Below are 18,353 nucleotides of genomic sequence, written 5' to 3'. Positions count from 1 at the left end.
GGAATCTAGTGGTATTGACCACTCGTTTTCAATTCTATTAGTAGAATTTACATGACTAGTAGTGGAGATAATACTGAACGAAATACGCGAAATCGAGCGGTCGAATTTCAAAAATCGGCCCCCTGGGGGCCGATTTTTGAATTTCGATCACTCGATTTCGTCACTCGAAAATCGATGGAAAACGGCGAAATGCAGATTTTTGAAATACGAGCGATAGAAATTGGGAATCTAGTGGTATTGACCACTCGTTTTCAATTCTATTAGTAGAATTTACATGACTAGTAGTGGAGATAATACTGAACGAAATACGCGAAATCGAGCGGTCGAATTTCAAAAATCGGCCCCCTGCATGTGACCCCCAAACCTGCGTTTGGCATACATTTTGGTTAGTTTATCAATTGAACACTAGATGGCGCTGATCCGACTAGTTAAAATCCTGAATCGCGTTATCAAGATTTTTTTGGGATAATGACCCCAATCGCATACATTTTTGGTTAGTTCATGAATTGGACGCTAGATGGCACTGACCCGACTATTTAAAATCCTGAATCGCGCTATCAAGATTTTTCTTGGGATAATGACCCCAATCGCATACATTTTTGGTTAGTTCATGAATTGAACGCTAGATGGCACTGACCCGACTATTTAAAATCCTGAATCGCGCTATCAAGATTTTTCTTGGGATAATGACCCCAATTGCATTCATTTTTGGTTAGTTCATGAATTGAACGCTAGATGGCACTGACCCGACTATTTAAAATCCTGAATCGCGCTATCAAGATTTTTCTTGGGATAATGACCCCAATCGCATACATTTTTGGTTAGTTCATGAATTGAACGCTAGATGGCACTGACCAGACTATTTAAAATCCTGAATCGCGATATCAAGATTTTTCTTGGGATAATGACCCCAATCGCATATATTATGAATTGAATGCTAGATGGCGCTGACCAGACTAGTTAATATACTGAACCGAGAATTTTCTTGGCGCAATGACCCCTAAACTCAATAAAACATTTGTTAATGAATGTACTCGGTAATATGGATGTGGTGATACGAGTAAACGAACAACTCAATTGTAAATAGGCTTTGTACCTACCTTTTTTTAGTTACATAATTATCATGAATAACTTTGTTAAACTTTTGCACTAAATTGATTTGCCACACTATAAACTCATCTCTTACTTCTCTACTTTACCAGCCTGACACGTGACACGTCCTACAAACATTGTCCCCATCAAATAAATGCACGACGTTTAAATTCGTGAAGCAAATTCATTATGGGAAAACATTGCCCAATAAAACCGTAATCAGGTAGTCGTGCGAATTCGTCACTAACGACCTCTGGCGACGTGATCCAGCATCAATTAATGCGCTACCGCTGCATACAGATGCATTCGTGACAGGCATGGGTGACGAGATATACGCTATCACAGATTTCGTCTGTCTGTACACCCAGCCGCAAAATTGCATGGCCAATTTATGAATGAATACTTACATCTTTTAACTCTATGGAATTAATTGACAATGCGTTCATGCAATTTTGCAGTTCTTTGTACTTACATTCGGAACTTGATACTGAGGAAAATAAGTAGATATCATGGTCTAATAAAACATGGTCTTCTCTTCCCAGAGTGTCACTTGCCTACGTCACAATAACATTGCCACTTTATTTCAACATAACATGTTACATGGGTACATTATATCTATGGTTAATAAGTTAATTTATTTCTTTATAATTTAATAATTTTCATTTATATGTATTTTATCTTAAATTTTACAATAACACGTCATTTTTAATTATTCATTAGCAATATCTTCCGATTCACGAAAGAAATTTCAGACGTTCGGGTAATTCTGTTTACACTACTGGCAACACAGGATAGCGCTTTCACATTTGACAATCCGCCATTTTGTCCCTGACCGACCGTCCTTGTCGAACGCGTGTTAATTGTTATTCCCTTCTCGCTCAGTGTCAGCAGTCGCAGTGTTTTCCAAACTTTTCACGTCGTAAGCTTCGTAATTAATGTTTTGTTACGAAAATGGTTGGCTGCTCTATTCGGAACTGTAAGAGTAGGAGTGAAAAGTGCAGTATAGATTTGTTTTATTTTACTATGTTTCTACATGAATAACTTAAAATTAATGCCGTTAAAATAATTTTCACTGTTGGTTAAAATTCTCCCACATTTTAAAGTTTGAGAACCTGTAAACAGCATGATGACGTAGGCAAGTGCCAGTTAGGTCATTCGCGAATCTCGGAATAGAGTACCAGGCGGAGTATATTATTATACCATGGTAGATATGAATAATGTAAGAAGCCTTACAGCGCCATCTATTTCCGCAGTCATAACTTCGACGACAATATTTTACACTACCTACTTTACCCTATTATTAGTTTGGTGCATTCGGGCCTGTCGTGGGGCCTGTCATAAGTATATTATGCTATAGGTATTCAATTTTTGTATTGACAGTTAAAAGCCAATTTAAAAGATCACGCAAACCCACGATATTCTCTTTGTAATCCATTATGATCGTAATAAAAACTCCTAACATGTTTTTTTACGGATTTATGACCAAATCGAACCTTTAATCTGTACGTGAGGTGGATTTACCTCACGAGTGAATCAGTGTTCGAAATCAAAGAGGTAAAGGTCATAATAACAGAGTGCAGACGATGAACAACATCGTGTGTTGTCACGGTGTGTTATACTTAGGCGTTTTGACATACGAATTAGGGCATTGCAATAAAGTCAAAAATTATACGTGTATCTATTCAGACGTACAATTGTTTATTAGCCACTGCAACCTTATAAACAAACTGGTTCTTGTTTAGGTTGCAGTTAATCGAAATTGAAAACCTATAGGTAATTTTCAAATAGGGTACAATTAAATTTTGCACCTCACCTTAATACTTAATATTTACATTTTCAGTAAGAATGTGAAATCACCAAGTCATATTCGTGACGTAACGATCAGAAATGATATCAAAAGAGAAAATAGGTATATTAGGCAATGATATTATATAACCTAGATAGGTTATACTCATACTTGAGGAGCACAAAAAATACTTCCATATTTATTTCTGTGCCTACGAAGAAATCTGTTATTTTTGATTAATTTTCTCATTCCATCCATCTTTGTCACACTCGTTGTTAAACATAAGGTCGTCTGTTTCTCTTTCGGTGTGCAGGAGCTCGTTAGCACGTGCACATTTCTCGCTTGTCCAGCCGAGACTAAAGGCAACTTGTCCAATTTGTCACAAGGTAAGTGCTTCAATTTTGGAACGCCTATAACCTATCTTGAGTTATAAATCATTGATATTAGGTACATATATCCAGTGGCGTAGCGTGGGTCTCGGCCGCTCGGGGCGGATGAAAAATTTGCCGCCCCCTAGCTTACGTATTTCAATATAATAAGTGCGACTGAAATAGTTCAAATATTTATATGATATTATTGGTATTTATTCTGAAATTTTACCGCCCCTTAAAAGTGCCGCTCGGGGCGGGCTGCCCCCCCCCCCCCGCCCCCACTACGCTACGCTACTGCATATATCAGTGCGTCGCGCTAGCTTAGCGCAGTTAAATGTGTAGATAATTCACTCTACCAGGTAGGTACCGTTGTTTTCTACTATTTTTTGCCAGCAACACGAGTAATGCAACGTGCAACTTACAAAAAGAATGTCTGGTAAATAGAGACTGTAAAAAGATACACTGCATGAGCACGAATATCTTGCGTTCTCTTAGCGGACGGTCTCGCGGGTCGCTAAACATGTCAATTAGTATTCCACGCACTGACGAGACCCGAGAGGGTCTGATTTGATCTTGAACTAGCTCTCGTATGTGGCGTTTGACAATGACATATTTAGTTATGCTTTGTTGCAATGAAAAGTACATACATACTTTGTATTGCACCATCAGGAAACAAAGGCCCTCCGCCTTACCCGGGAGGAACATAGACATGCTTTGGTTGGTGTACATGTCTTTAGTTAGACGGATAACCTAAACTACCTAATGGATGGATGCAGGAAAAAATGTAATCAGCCGTCAACCGGCTTTTCATTCACACTGTGTAGAAACATGGTAGAAACATACGTAGACTTTCGACATTCCTGCATGACTACTTTTGCAATATGTACTTACATATATAGCAATAACGTCCAATAATTGTAGTAGTAGTAGTAAACTCTTTATTGTACAAAAAGACATATTAAAAATAACATACAAGTAGTGAGAAGTACAAAGGCGAACTTATCCCTATGAGGGATCTCTTCCAGTTAACGTTAATTAATACGCTTAATTGTTACGCTGGCATAGAGCACTATTAATCTGCATACGAGTACTATTTTATAAACCAACAAGTCTTAATCGGCATTATCGTCAACACTAGTCATAATTATGAACTGAAATAGATATATACCATACACTAAAGAAAAAGTGACCAAGTCCATGGCGGTGCACTAATGGCCGAGGCGGAAATCGAACCCCTAGCTAGTTCCCTTTGTTCCCTAGTTGAACTGGTTACTGGTCAAGAGTTTTTCTATAGTAAGACCTCGATGAAACTTATTGCTCAAAACTGTATTTGAGTGAAATCAAGTCTTTACTAGACGATGCATTCAACACAAAAAAGAGCTTTTCTTTCTAAGTTAACATTATATAATAAATAAAGTCGGTTCTATTTCGCGCTATTTAATCACGGTTAACATAAAACGCTTCTCCGCGCTTCGCTCGTCGTTGCACCTATCTTTCGGCTCTGGCAAAATACGGTGAAAACAGTATTTATTTACTTTATTGTAACAACATAAATTATAAATATAATGGTGAAAACTCAAATATAGTCAAAACCAGTAAATAATTAGTGAAAACTAGTTTTAACCAAGGGATTTTGCGAAAACTAGTTTCGATTGAAATATCTCAGTTAAAACTCATTTTCACCGAGGCCTTACGGAAAACTAAATCCCACCAAAAACATTTTCATGTAAAATGTTGCCAAGACGAAACCATAAGGCTCGCACTGACAAAAAGATATCAGATATCTTGTAGAGCCAAGCTTCTAACTCTACAGGCCCTACCTTCACAGACTCTACACCTTAGTCAAAATATGTGGTTTGACCGCTTCGTCACATAGGCGTAAGGTGAAATATGTATTCACTATTAATTATTTTTTATTATAAAATAGTTCTTGTAATAATGAAACGGCCAAGCCACATATTTTTACTAAGGTGTAGAGTCTGTGAAGGTAGGGCCTGTAGAGTTAGAAGCTTGGCTCTACAAGATATCTGATATCTTTTTGTCAGTGCGAGCCCTATGGTTTCGCCTTGGCAACATTTTACATGAAAATGTTTTTGGTAGGATTTCACATCTTTTTGTAAGTTGCTTATGACAATCTTCTGATTTAAAGGGTTGCGGGTGATTTACTATTAAAAATCCTGAAATACGTATACTTGGGGGGCATCTTTTATATACAATCTGCTTTTTACTGATTCCCCATACAAACTTTAACCCCCTTTTTCCCCTAACGCCTTTTTCCACCCCTTTTCACCCTTACGGGGTGATTTTGGGGTTGAAACTATTTTATATCCGTCCCCATAACAATAACTATCTACATACCAAATTTCAACGAAATCGGTTCCGCGGTTATCGATTTCCCATACAAAATTCCACCCCCCTTTTCACCCCCTTAGGGGCTAATAATTTCAAGTTTTTGAATTATTTTGTTGTTTGTGGACTAATACTATCTCACATACCAAATTTCAGCTTCCTAGGACTTCAGGACTTTAGGTTTTGATGATCAACAGTGAGTGAATGAGTCAGTGACAAAATCGGGGTTTAATATGCACAAATGAAGTCAGCGCACCATCAGCTCTAGTGTTTTACGACTCACGGCGACAGCTTAACGCAGTTGTTAGAGTCATTTAGCCCACTGTTACCATTTCTCCCGTCTCACACGACACGAGCAGCCATGAGTCACGTGGGAACCATATCTTAGCTCAAACGACGGACGTGGAACAATTTTTGCAAGAAATCTCAGCTGCATGTGTGGTGTAAAACAGAAGCGACTATGTGTTTTGAAGATTTTCCCATTAAGAAAGTGTGTAGGTACCTACATACATAAGTATACATCATTGATAAATGGGTTAACTCACATCTCAGACGGGTCTATCGCGTTTATTTTATTACCTTTATTTTACCGACGTTTCGATGCGATACAGGTCACAAATCTCTGTTGTGCAACATCATGCACTGTTTAGCGCTAAGTAAACTGCGCAGTTATCATAGGTACTTACGCTTAGTTGTCCACTATTAACACTAACATACCCAAGAATCAAGCCCATTTCAAGTTTGCCATCTTAGCTAAATCATTTGTACAGTTGTAAGACTAGTCACAGTCATAGTCTTCACGAGTCACAAGTTGCAAGCTTGTGACTCGTACCACCCCGGTCTATCTATTCACAAAAATTGCCTCGATTGCGAGCTCATCTCTTGTATAACTTGACACCAAAATTCTTCACAACCACACGTAATCGTAGCTCAGACTTACAATGGTCTATTGCGAAGATGTGTGTGAACAAATCGCACCGTTTAGCATGCTGCGCGCGCGCATGCGCGGGGGCGCCTGCGCAGCCGTCACACGCTTCCGCATCTAATTGTCCACATAACACCGCTGCATTAACCATGAGCTCAATGGCTTATCTATTACAACGCTCAATGGACTTAACTTCATTGAAGAATACTTAAGATATTCATTACATCTATGAGAAAGACCTGAGAATTATCCAATGCAAATTCAGAAACGGACGTATAGGGACTTGTTCTTAGAGAGCGTACATATGTTAATCAGCTGATCTAATACCTTTAAACGAGCAATTCTTGTTTATTTATTTATTTATTTATTTATTTACATATATATTGTTGGCAACACCGAGTCTACCCCACCTCGCATAGGGTATAAAAACCGGTGCAAACCGTTGCTCGGGACATTTTGCCTTCGGCCGCCATCGTGTTCGTGTGAGCTATTTTGATATCGTTCCATGCTGTTATTTTATTTTTGCTATGCGATATAATATGTGTGATTTGTTCCTTTGTTCATGTGAAATTTATTGAAAAGTTTAATAAAATTATTGTGATTCATTATTCTCATTGTTTTTGTTCTAAAATCCACCCTGAGACCTTAAATCAGAAGTTGGATAAAGAACGTTGCAGCCCACATTAAAAAGGAACAAATTTTGCATTTGACTACTTTTATGGTGTATAATATCTACGCGTGTCATTGTTATTTACGAGGTAATTTCGATTACGTGCGGGTAATTTTAAAAAGCATTCTGTTTCATTCCTTTTAGTCTTTGATTTTGCGTTACCGTATTGCTTAATGTGTTAAATTAGTGCTGTATTTCGGAAAACCGTTATCACTCGTAGTTTTGTCGTTCCGTAGTCTTAGATATCGTTTGTGTGCGGTTACCAAAAGTGTGTTCGTTTAAATTGATTGTTGATTAGACGACTAGTATAGTTTTGTGGTTTGCGTTTTAAGGGTTCATCCCTGCGACATTGAGGAAGTTACGGGATGTGGCGGGATCTACTTCGGTAGATCGCGTGTTCCTATGTGTAGTAGTAGTTCACGAAATGTCTCTCGCGTCCGTTCTCAGCACCGATTGCAATCTGACTCACAGGAACGCTTACTATTCGCGTACTAGGCGTCCTAGATCGCGTCTCCGTCGTGATTACTCGCGTGTTCGATCGCGTTACCGGTCTCAAGAGTGCGCATCATAGTTGGCGATCTTATCGATATTCGCGTAGCAGGTCTCCAGACGATCACAATAGACCTACAAGACGTCAATGCTCGGATGCACCGGATAGTCAATACTGCGGCCGTATACTAACTGATAATCAATGAGGTCCTACGTTGCTTCATAGATTGCCGGAAACACGATTTATTGCATCAAACGTCGGAAGTGCTCTTTCCTGGTAATTGAGGTCGTATACCTAGGAAGGTTAAGGTCAAGGTCAGGTTAGGCCGAGCCCACGTAAAGTAGAAGCCCTCGCTAAATCCTTGCCACCGTAAAACTTAATGTAAGTACGTCAGTTCTATGGCCCTACTGACATTGACATGGCGTTCGTCGCCTACTGACATTGACATGGCGTTCGTCGCCTACTGACATTGACATGGCGTTCGTCGCCTACTGACATTGACATGGCGTTCGTCGCCTACTGACATTGACATGGCGTTCGTCGCCTACTGACATCGACATGGCGTTCGTCGCCTACTGACATCGACATGACGTTTGTCGCCTACTGACATGCCGTTTGTCGCCTACTGACATGGCGTTTGTCGCCTACTGACATGGCATTCGTCGCTAACTGACATTGACATGGCGTTCGTCGCCTACTAATATGGCGTTCGTCGCCTCTTGATAATGCGTTCGTCGCTGGTCTAGCTCGTACGTCGAGCCTATCCGTTCGTCGGAGTACCCGAACAAGCGTACATTTGTTACTGCATTCGGGGTTACCACAGGTGGGTATAGACTTGATGTACGTCATCGTCTTGCCTAAAGGTCCTGTGTAGGTGTTCGTCACCTGACGACCGTATACTTGCCTACGGTCGTAACCATGTGTTCGTCACTGCCAAACTCGTAGGTCGAGTTTAACCGTTCGTCGGTTACCCCGTGCATTCCGTCATTGAGATCGAGCCCCATATCTGACGAATGCTGCCCTGAACGAGTCTACTGACGTTACCTCGCTGAAGTTGTCTTGGAAAACAGTAACAGGGCAGTACCTATTATTACTTTATTCAAATCTTATAGCATGCCACTTTACCTACGCTCCGATATGTTGTTTTTGATCGCAGCATACGTACCATGAGTGCTAATAGAGTCGGAAGAGATTTTTAAAAGAAAAGTAAAACTCATGTTAAATAGCAAAAGGTTTATTGACAAAACATTGGATACATTGGTAGATGTGGTAGAAATAACATGTAATTGTGTGTGTGTTAAAATAACTGCTCTCTCTAATTCCAGCTGATGATACTGATGACTGTCCAGGTGACGCTCTGACGGATCTCGCACCTGAAGCCCGTACAAGCTACTCGGAACCGGCTGCCCCTCAACCTTTTACGACGAGCGCGCTGGACTGCAGAACCAGCCCGTCTGAACCCGGCGCGAGCCGAGTACTCGTTCTTCAGCCATCTACTGGTACCACAGGTTCCATCGATGTTACCCAAGAGGTCGTGGACCTCTAGTCAGGAGAGGCCGTGTTGGCAACACCGAGTCTACCCCACCTCGCATAGGGTATAAAGACCGGTGCAAACCGTTGCTCGGGACATTTTGCCTTCGGCCGCCATCGTGTTCGTGTGAGCTATTTTGATATCGTTCCATGCTGTTATTTTATTTTTGCTATGCGATATAATATGTGTGATTTGTTCCTTTGTTCATGTGAAATTTATTGAAAAGTTTAATAAAATTATTGTGATTCATTATTCTCATTGTTTTTGTTCTAAAATCCACCCTGAGACCTTAAAATATATATTTCGGGGATCTCGGAAACGGCTCTAACGATTTCGATGAAATTTGCTATACGGGGGTTTTCGGGGGCGAAAAATCGATCTAGCTAGGTCTTATCACTGGGAAAACGCGCAATTTCGAGTTTTTATATGTTTTCCGAGCGAAGCTCGGTCACCCAGATATTTAACTATTATGCAGGATATAATACTTTGACGTTAATACCTACTACATCTAAATAGTAGGTATGATCGTATCTTGCAGTAAATAATTAAGTAAAACATTTGTAGGTTAATGAACGGGCAAAATTTTGGCTGGTACTCCTTTATCGGTACAAGACCAACAGAAATAGAAGCTTACTTAACCTCAATGCCAGGTCAACGATTGATCAGTCCGTTGACCCGGCACGACATCTTGTAGACTAATATTTCAGTGAGCTGTAACACACGCTTGGGCGGGCTAACGATGCTCCGGTTAACAACGTGTGTTGATTGATCTCAATAAGAATCTCAATGAAAATGAGATATCTTGTAGTTGTATGTAATTAAGTAGTTAAACATAGATTACTGAGGGCCTAGAAAAGATGAAAATTGATAGAATTGAATCTTAAAATATAATGTGTGGAAGCAGTCACGTGACTATTCGTAGCATTTGTCATCCTGATAAAAAAAACCTTTTTGTTTAGCGTTTGCTTGTCGATGCACGATTGTATTTTTTCTGGTAATAATTGACAACTGGCAGGGTATTTGGCAGTGCGTTATTGTCGAAGCAGGGCAGGCGGTAAACAATGGCTTAGTTTGTTTACTGACTATAGGTAAACTAAACATTTCGCAGCCTGTTTTCCCAGCAGCTTTGCCTGACAATCTAAAGAAATAAATACCTGAAAAATTGTACAACTGTTATACGAGTATTTATACTTATTCTAACCTACCAACGACTTGAATCATCTTAAAAAATTGCTTTACCTATTTGTGGTTAAATGTTAATTGCCATAAAATGGTTCTGAGTAACCATTCAGCTTTTATGACAGCTAAGAATAGTAAATATATGTGAGTTGATTTACCTATTAGGATTTATAGTTGAAATACTCAGGTACAAAGATACGAAGTAGGTATTTAAATATCTGAACGCCAATCTATATTTATCAAGTTTACAACCGCAACCCCGTGTCAATAAATCACACCCCGTGATTTCCCTTGCTTCCATTCATCAAGTGAAGACAGATACAAAGTAGCGAGATGTTTTTTCTGACCATACATCATCACAAACATCATCGTCGGCACTTCCGATGTTTTTGCAGACGGTACAGCATTCCTGGTACGGCTAACTAGGTAGGAATGCATTCTTGGATCATGCTAACTGGTAATTAGGATAAGATGGCATCTTCAGTTTTTCTGAGGAACGAAAAGGATGAGGCGTTTTTCAATGAAATAATATAAAAATAGGAAAGCTATTACAGTGTATAGTGAATGAGATATTTCTGCGTTTTTGCTAGCAAGGGTTTCATTGATAAAACATATTGAAATGAAAATGAGGCTCATAACAAAAACTAGTTTCTTGTACTCGCAAACAAGACAAAGTTACCTACTTAATCGGAATCGGAATTTTCCTTCGTTTGATCCCTACGGAACCAGGCACCTTGTGTTTCCATAAAGTATGTACTTACCACCAAAACTAAAGTATCTGGCTTGATTGGTAGAAAATGCCTTCTGGCATGAAGTGCGCTTTTGTACTTTATTCGCTGTGCAACAAAGATTAAATAAATAAATCCGCTAGATACCTAATACTAGTCTATCAAGTGTAGTTCTATTCAAAACTATGTATTTAAAGTTATTTGTACTAAGTATACCTATTTGAGCGTAGGTAGGTACCTATATTACAGGAACGTTGAAGGCTTGACATGAATATTTTGTTAAGTAAACTAAGATTAAATGCTTAAACTAGATTTACTGCCTAAAACTAAGCTACCTTATATTACTACAACCCTAGAAAAACACAATTTAACTGACCGCCGGCCGCGCCGCTTACACCTACCAAAATCTATCAAACCAATTATATCAGTACCTATATAAATTTAAAAATCAAACTGCATGACCGCGCATGCCGTGACAAACTTCTCGATTTCATTCTATTTCCGTAAGAAATTAAAAAACCAAATTCATAAATAATTTCAGTCATAACAAAATCGTCACGTAAATGAGTTACACGTTGTCGTGTTATTTCGGATACCGCCAAAGTGCCGCACGTGGGGTATCGGATACGCATTTTTTGACAGCGTTTTTTATAGTTTTTTCGACAGTAACGTTTTAATTCGAGGTGTAAGAACCGGGGGTGAAACAGACACTTATCTTTTAGCGAACGATATGTTATCGAGTGCACTTAGTGATTCTCAAAGTTTACGTAGGTATTTATTTAGCTGCGTTCTCGTTGTGTTTGTTTGTTGGACATACTGACCGTAGTTGTTTACTCAGTAGTCTTTAGGCTGATTAATGATACTATACTCGTAGTAAATTTTGAAAATTTGAGTTTATTCGAAATTGAGATTATTTTTACTCCACTTCGGCCACATGTCAATTTCCTTATGGTACTTATAGAAAATTAGAGCGCTTAATGACTGTCATGACTTACGCAAAACGATAAAATAAATAACGTAAAACTGTATAATTTGTTTAACATCAACCGGTAATGGTAATAATCAACAGGATACTTCTCGACAAACTAGAATATTACGGAGTTCGTGGCTCTGCTCTGAATCTCTTTGAGTCATATTTAATTAACCGCACTCAATATGTAGAAATATCGTATGTAGATTCTGATAGCGTAGCTCGTTCTGAAGAAGCTGTAGTAAAATACGGGGTCCCTCAGGGCTCTGTACTAGGTCCATTATTATTTCTAATTTTCATAAACGATTTACCCCAATCTCTTACCTATGGAACACCTTATCTATACGCTGATGATACCAGTATCATTTTGAATGCGACCACTACCCATGAGTTCAAAGTAATGATCAAAAAATGCTGGGAAGAAATCGAAAATTGGTTTACTGTCAATGGCCTTAGAATCAATCATGAGAAAAGTTATTACACTATATTTCGACGTAGCCCTAAAAGTACCGACTTCGACTGTGATGTACCAATACAGAAGGCCGAATGTATTAAATTTTTAGGGGTAGAACTCGATCCTTATCTGAGATGGAACAACCAGATAGATTCCACATGCAAAAGGCTGGCTAGTGCATGTTACTCCTTAAAATCACTTTCGAAAGTAGCCGATGTAACTATACTTAAAACTGTATACTTTTCCTACTTCGAGAGTATTATCAGATATTGTATAGAAGTATGGGGTAACGGAACGAACATAAACTCTATACTACTCTTGCAAAAAAAGGCACTACGAATTATTGTGGGATCTAAACACATACCAGTCACTCATCGCAATATGTTTATAGACCACAAAATATTTACAATTACGGCATTGTATTTATATCGAATATGCGTTTATATGTATGTCAATCAAAATAATTATAGAAAGGCTGAAGAAACCCATCATTTTAATCTCAGAAACAAATCAAAAATTGTTCAAATTAAATCTAACTTTATCCATTTTAATAACAGCCTTAACAATATCGGAATTAAAATTTTTAATAAATTAAGTACCGACATAAAACAATGTAGTGACCTAAGAACATTTGACATAAAGGTAAGAGATTATTTCATAAATAGACCATTCTACACAATTGACGAATATTTTGCCAACGCACTTGATTAAAATTATTTTAGGAACTGTATTTGTAACTTCGTAGACTTTTTTATTTATTTTTACATCATAACTTGACATTTATACAACATCCGACATTATTTTATACCTTCATTTATATTTTTAGCTAGATTTAAGATATTATGACTGTAATGGGGGTTCTTTTTATGAGTGGGGGTTTTATTGTTAAATTAATTATTAAGTAATTGTAGTTGTAATTATTATATAGTTTGGACTGTAATTTGTAAGCTTTATGTGTGTATGTGTAGTTTTAAATTTATTGTATAACGATTTTAATTTTAATGTATTTTCAATGTTTTTCCAATTTTGTGCCAATTAAATTATAAACATAATTGAAATTGTAATGGATAATAATTAATGTAAATATTGTAAATAATTGTATATACCTACCTTGTACCTATAAAACTGTATTTGCATGTACATGTACTTAACGCAAATAAATAAATACAATACAATACAATACAATACAATGTCACTAGTATTCTTTAGATTTTCCTGTAATTACTACTATTAAACCTAACTTAATAGTAGTAATTACAAGTTATTCATGTTGGTACATACACAATGCTTCATCGTATTATCGCTGTGAACAGAATTAGGTTTTTAGTTTCACTAGTTTGAACATCTCAGACCACCATAAGTTCCGCTGACATCTCTACCTTGTAAAGACATCCGTCATTCCACGCTCTAAGACGATTTATCCACCCTCCTGTCTCTATCCTATACTTAAACTCACCAAGAAAACTTGACCTGTGCCTTTCAATTTCTTCTACGATACCATACTACAAAATAGTCCCTTGTACAGAAGTCAGAGGTCATTTGTGAGTGGTTTGCTAATACAGAGGGCGTAAAACGTGTAATGTGCCATTTCCGATTAACTTTCTGAGTCCCACTTTTATATTGAACATTCTTGTTCGTTGTCTGTTTTAATAAGTAGTTCATGAAGACATGATAATCTGGGGTAATAATATTTAAATTGTTCTATCGTTACGATATGTTTAGGACTTTCTACTTGTTAGCCTAATTACAAACAGATGGAGATTCATATGACTTCAGTAATTGAAGTATCAAGTAAGTCTGCATCACTGGCCTATTTTACTCACAATCAGAGAGCTTCCAGTATGGCTTCCATGTAAATTACACTATCGAGAATCGAGAACTTTCTTCTTTCTTAAAAAAATATCCTTAAAATTGCATATTTTCGAAGAATTCAAGCTCTCAATTATGTATTCTCATAAAATAATGTAGAAATTAAATAAACCAGTATGTTCATTCATAATAGAAATATATTATGATGCATGTTTTGATTATAAGGGGTTAAAGAGGTACTCGTGTATGTAATAATACAGGCTATTAGGTAATTAAAATACGAAAAAATCTTAGTAGATATGTTTACAGTGCAAAGGGTCAAAGAATAGGGTCAAAATACGTAGGGTACGCTCATTAGGGCCGACTATTTTATCTTTAGAATATTATTTTAGGAGTCACAAAAACTTTGAAAAAAGTAACCTTTTTTCCTCTTAATTCGTCTTCGCCTGAGTTTCGCACCTCGTTCGGGCGGTAAAAACTGGTCGCTAAAAATGTCTGATGAGGGATGTCATGGGGAGAGACTTTTTGTACGCAGTAAACGGAAGTTTACTTTACCCTTTTTACCAAAAACCTATACTTAGTTTAAAAAAATAGAAATTAAATCGGTTTATAAACTGAAATAAGTATTAAAGAAAAAGTGACAAAGCCCTCCAGTGGTGAAGGCCGGATTAAATCGGTTTGTTAAGAAAATCGTAAATAAAGATTCGTCTGCACAGAGGCGGTTCCGAAATAGAAACTAACTTAATGAATTAACTTACTGAATTTTGAAAAATGCTCGCATTCGTAGTTAATTAAATTAGCATCGATTAAGGCTCGTCGTCCAGCCAGTTGGCGAGTCCATTACGCGAGTTAAATATAGCGCGATCAATAGCAGGAGTGTGCAGCCGTTGGTGGTACGGTCGGCGTTTCATTTTAACAGCGTTAATTTCGTGGACATACCTAGTTTTGATGAATTAGCTGTGGAATTTAATGATATTTTCGGGTATTTCGTAGAAGCCCTTTAGTTTTACGAGATACTTATAAACGTCATACATTTCTTTCTACTGCCACATATACAAAATTGGCTCACGGAATACAACAATTTATTCAGAATTTTCGAACAAACAGACCACGGGACAACGCCGTCCTCGAAACGTCGGAGGTAAATTTAAAACATAATTTTACGCAATTAAGTCCCGTCCTTGTGAATAATAATGAGTAAAAATCGTGAAAGTTTAAAACTAATCTTAGTTGACTGGAGTAGGTAAGCTGCTTCGCGTGACTTTACGATGACAGGCAAACGAATTGCTTTTTAAATACTTTTCTGTCTGTTAATATTCGGAAAATAGCAATGAGAGAAACGACTTTGGAAAAACTATAAATACTTAAATAAAAAAATACAAAATTGTCTTATTGTGTCTGGTGTAGAAGTTTTATTAAACTGGACGGGCTATGTTTTACTATTGCGTACATTTTTGGGGCCCATCGCTCAAAGGTACCAAAAAGTGTACTTAATATGGGTATATCTTTTAATTAAATATTTGAATACCTATGTTGTACCGTGACATATTCAGTAAGTATCGTAACAATAATAAGCTAAAAATAAGCAGGAGTCAATCCTGTTTTATTTAAATGTACTTATACTGATTTCACCTGACACATTTAACATATTTTTAATAGCGATTTTATTCCAAAGATTACACAAGGCAATATTACGAAACAAAAGCATTCCATAATCATAAACAATCACTTTGCGAATAGCCAATTACCAGAACAACGAGCGAATCGGTCCGAATTCGACGCTGCGCGGGCGTCGCCGATTAGACGCGATTAGGCTTTCATAATCCTAGGCGCACCACGCCACCTAGTGGATAAATAATCACAACTGAAAAAATCTAAATTGGTTACTTTTGTCGTAGTTTATTCTCACATGTGTAACTTTAATTTCGCACCCCTCACGCTGTACTACTTCAGAGCCTGCTGGTATTTCTGATACGAGTCGTTTTGTGTATTTTCTACCGAATTTCTTTACGAGTGTTGACTGACAAAGGTCACACTTCGTATGTCCACTGACAAATCTACTATGCCTCATCGCTGTACAGTAGCAAAAAGTTCATTTCTTAGTAGCATGGATAAGGAACATCAATTACTAGCGACCCGCTCCGGCTTCGCACGGCTTAACTAGTTATACATAAATCTTCCTCTTTAATCACTCTATTTTATTTAAAAAAACCGCATATAAATCCGTTGCGTAGTTTTAAAGATCTAAGCATACATAGGGACACACACACAGCGGTAAGCGACTTTGTTTTATACTACATATGTAGTGATTTTACCAACTGCTTTTATTGCAATAAAAACTTTACTTAAGTCATACTATTACTTATTCTGTGCTTAAGTATTCTGTAATTTAACACGCCTACACTCGCATCGGTGTGATAACCCCCTTAGGACCGACAGCGACACGATGATTTTTGGTCGTACTATATCGACAAACGAAAAGTACCTTCTTATCAGCAAATACAGTACAACCATCTGATGATGAAAAGGCTCCCTTCACAACTGCTTGATGGCTACAGTAGTGCAGCAGTGAAGTGCAGTGAAAGCAAAGCGTGGGTGGACACGCATCATACCCGGTATGCAGTCGATGTAAACGAGGATATCTTCTAATTGTATCTTGTAGATGTTGGAGGAGAAGAAACTACGACAAAATATAAGTACAAATCGTAATCATTTGAGGAAAATTTGTACACAAGTGATTACTTGGAAAACTGGCTCATTTTGAGAATAACATGACAACACTGGAACTTTCTGGAAAATGTATGGTGCTTGGTAAGCTACCAGGCGCCATTATATTTGTTAAATTGAAGAATAAGAATCCAGAAACTTGGAAAAAAAAAACATTTATATGTATATACATATTATCATTCGTTTTAGTAAACGTTAGATTAAGATTACTTAGATAACTTTATAAGTATGTATCTACGTACTATTCTGTGATGCCATGTTCGACCGCAATTAACTTTTTCACATAGCGTTCCAGTATTTTAACCTATAAACGAGTCATTACATAACGCCAGTGACACGGCATTTGAGCATGATTACGGCTTGCGTGTACGAACGGGAAAATGCTGTGACAGTATCTTGTATGATACGCACATACTGTGTTCTTCTCTTGAACGTTCAGTGGCGCACCGTTGCATCTGCACTTCTGCAGTTGTGCCGTTGCCTAATGTATTGTTGCTTGGGTACCACGCGTAAAAGTCCATCAACTTAACGGCGTCGTTCGTGACGGAGATTAGATCTAGATTCTAGACACTTGCCGAACGTCAAGCCTATGGAAAAATATGTTTTGGTCTTGTTTATCATTCAGGCACTTAACACTCACTTATACTTATAAGTGAGTGTTAAAACTCTTTTTGTACAGTTAATATCAGATTAAATTTGATCGGTCAAGGTGCCTACTTATATCTTAACATGCCTATATATATTTTCAAGGGGTTAGAGTGCATTCAAGTAGTATGAGTCTATGTTTGTTATTATGTACCTAAGAAGAAAGACAAAGCGGGTAATTTTCATCAGAATAAAAAAGGTAACCTATACTAAAATATGTATTCAAAATGTAAGCAGTACACCAGTTTATAAACAATCGTATCAAAAAAGCTGTCGGTTGTTTTTAAACCAATGCACAATGTACCCCAAAGTATAAAAATAAAAATAAATTATATTAGCAAACTTAAATATCACACAAACACTGTAGAAACCTAAATTAGACATACATACATAGCTAGTTTGATCATCGTTTAAGTAAAACAAATTGAGCAAATTTATGTATCAGTGAAAATAGTGTAGAAGAAATATCAAAACCACAAGATTTATCTAAATTCTTACTACCCCAACATATTACACAGAACCTTTTAATGCCTAAAATTTAAGCTCAGCATTAACATTAAGTAGACTGCCTCGTGATATTTGCGGCCACATATTTTGTACGGCTCGTGTAAATAGTAGGTATATATG

The sequence above is a fragment of the Cydia amplana genome, chromosome 1, assembly GCF_948474715.1.
Source record: "Cydia amplana chromosome 1, ilCydAmpl1.1, whole genome shotgun sequence".
Classification (NCBI taxonomy): Eukaryota; Metazoa; Arthropoda; class Insecta; order Lepidoptera; family Tortricidae; genus Cydia; species Cydia amplana.
Note: the sequence above shows the minus strand (reverse complement) of the source record.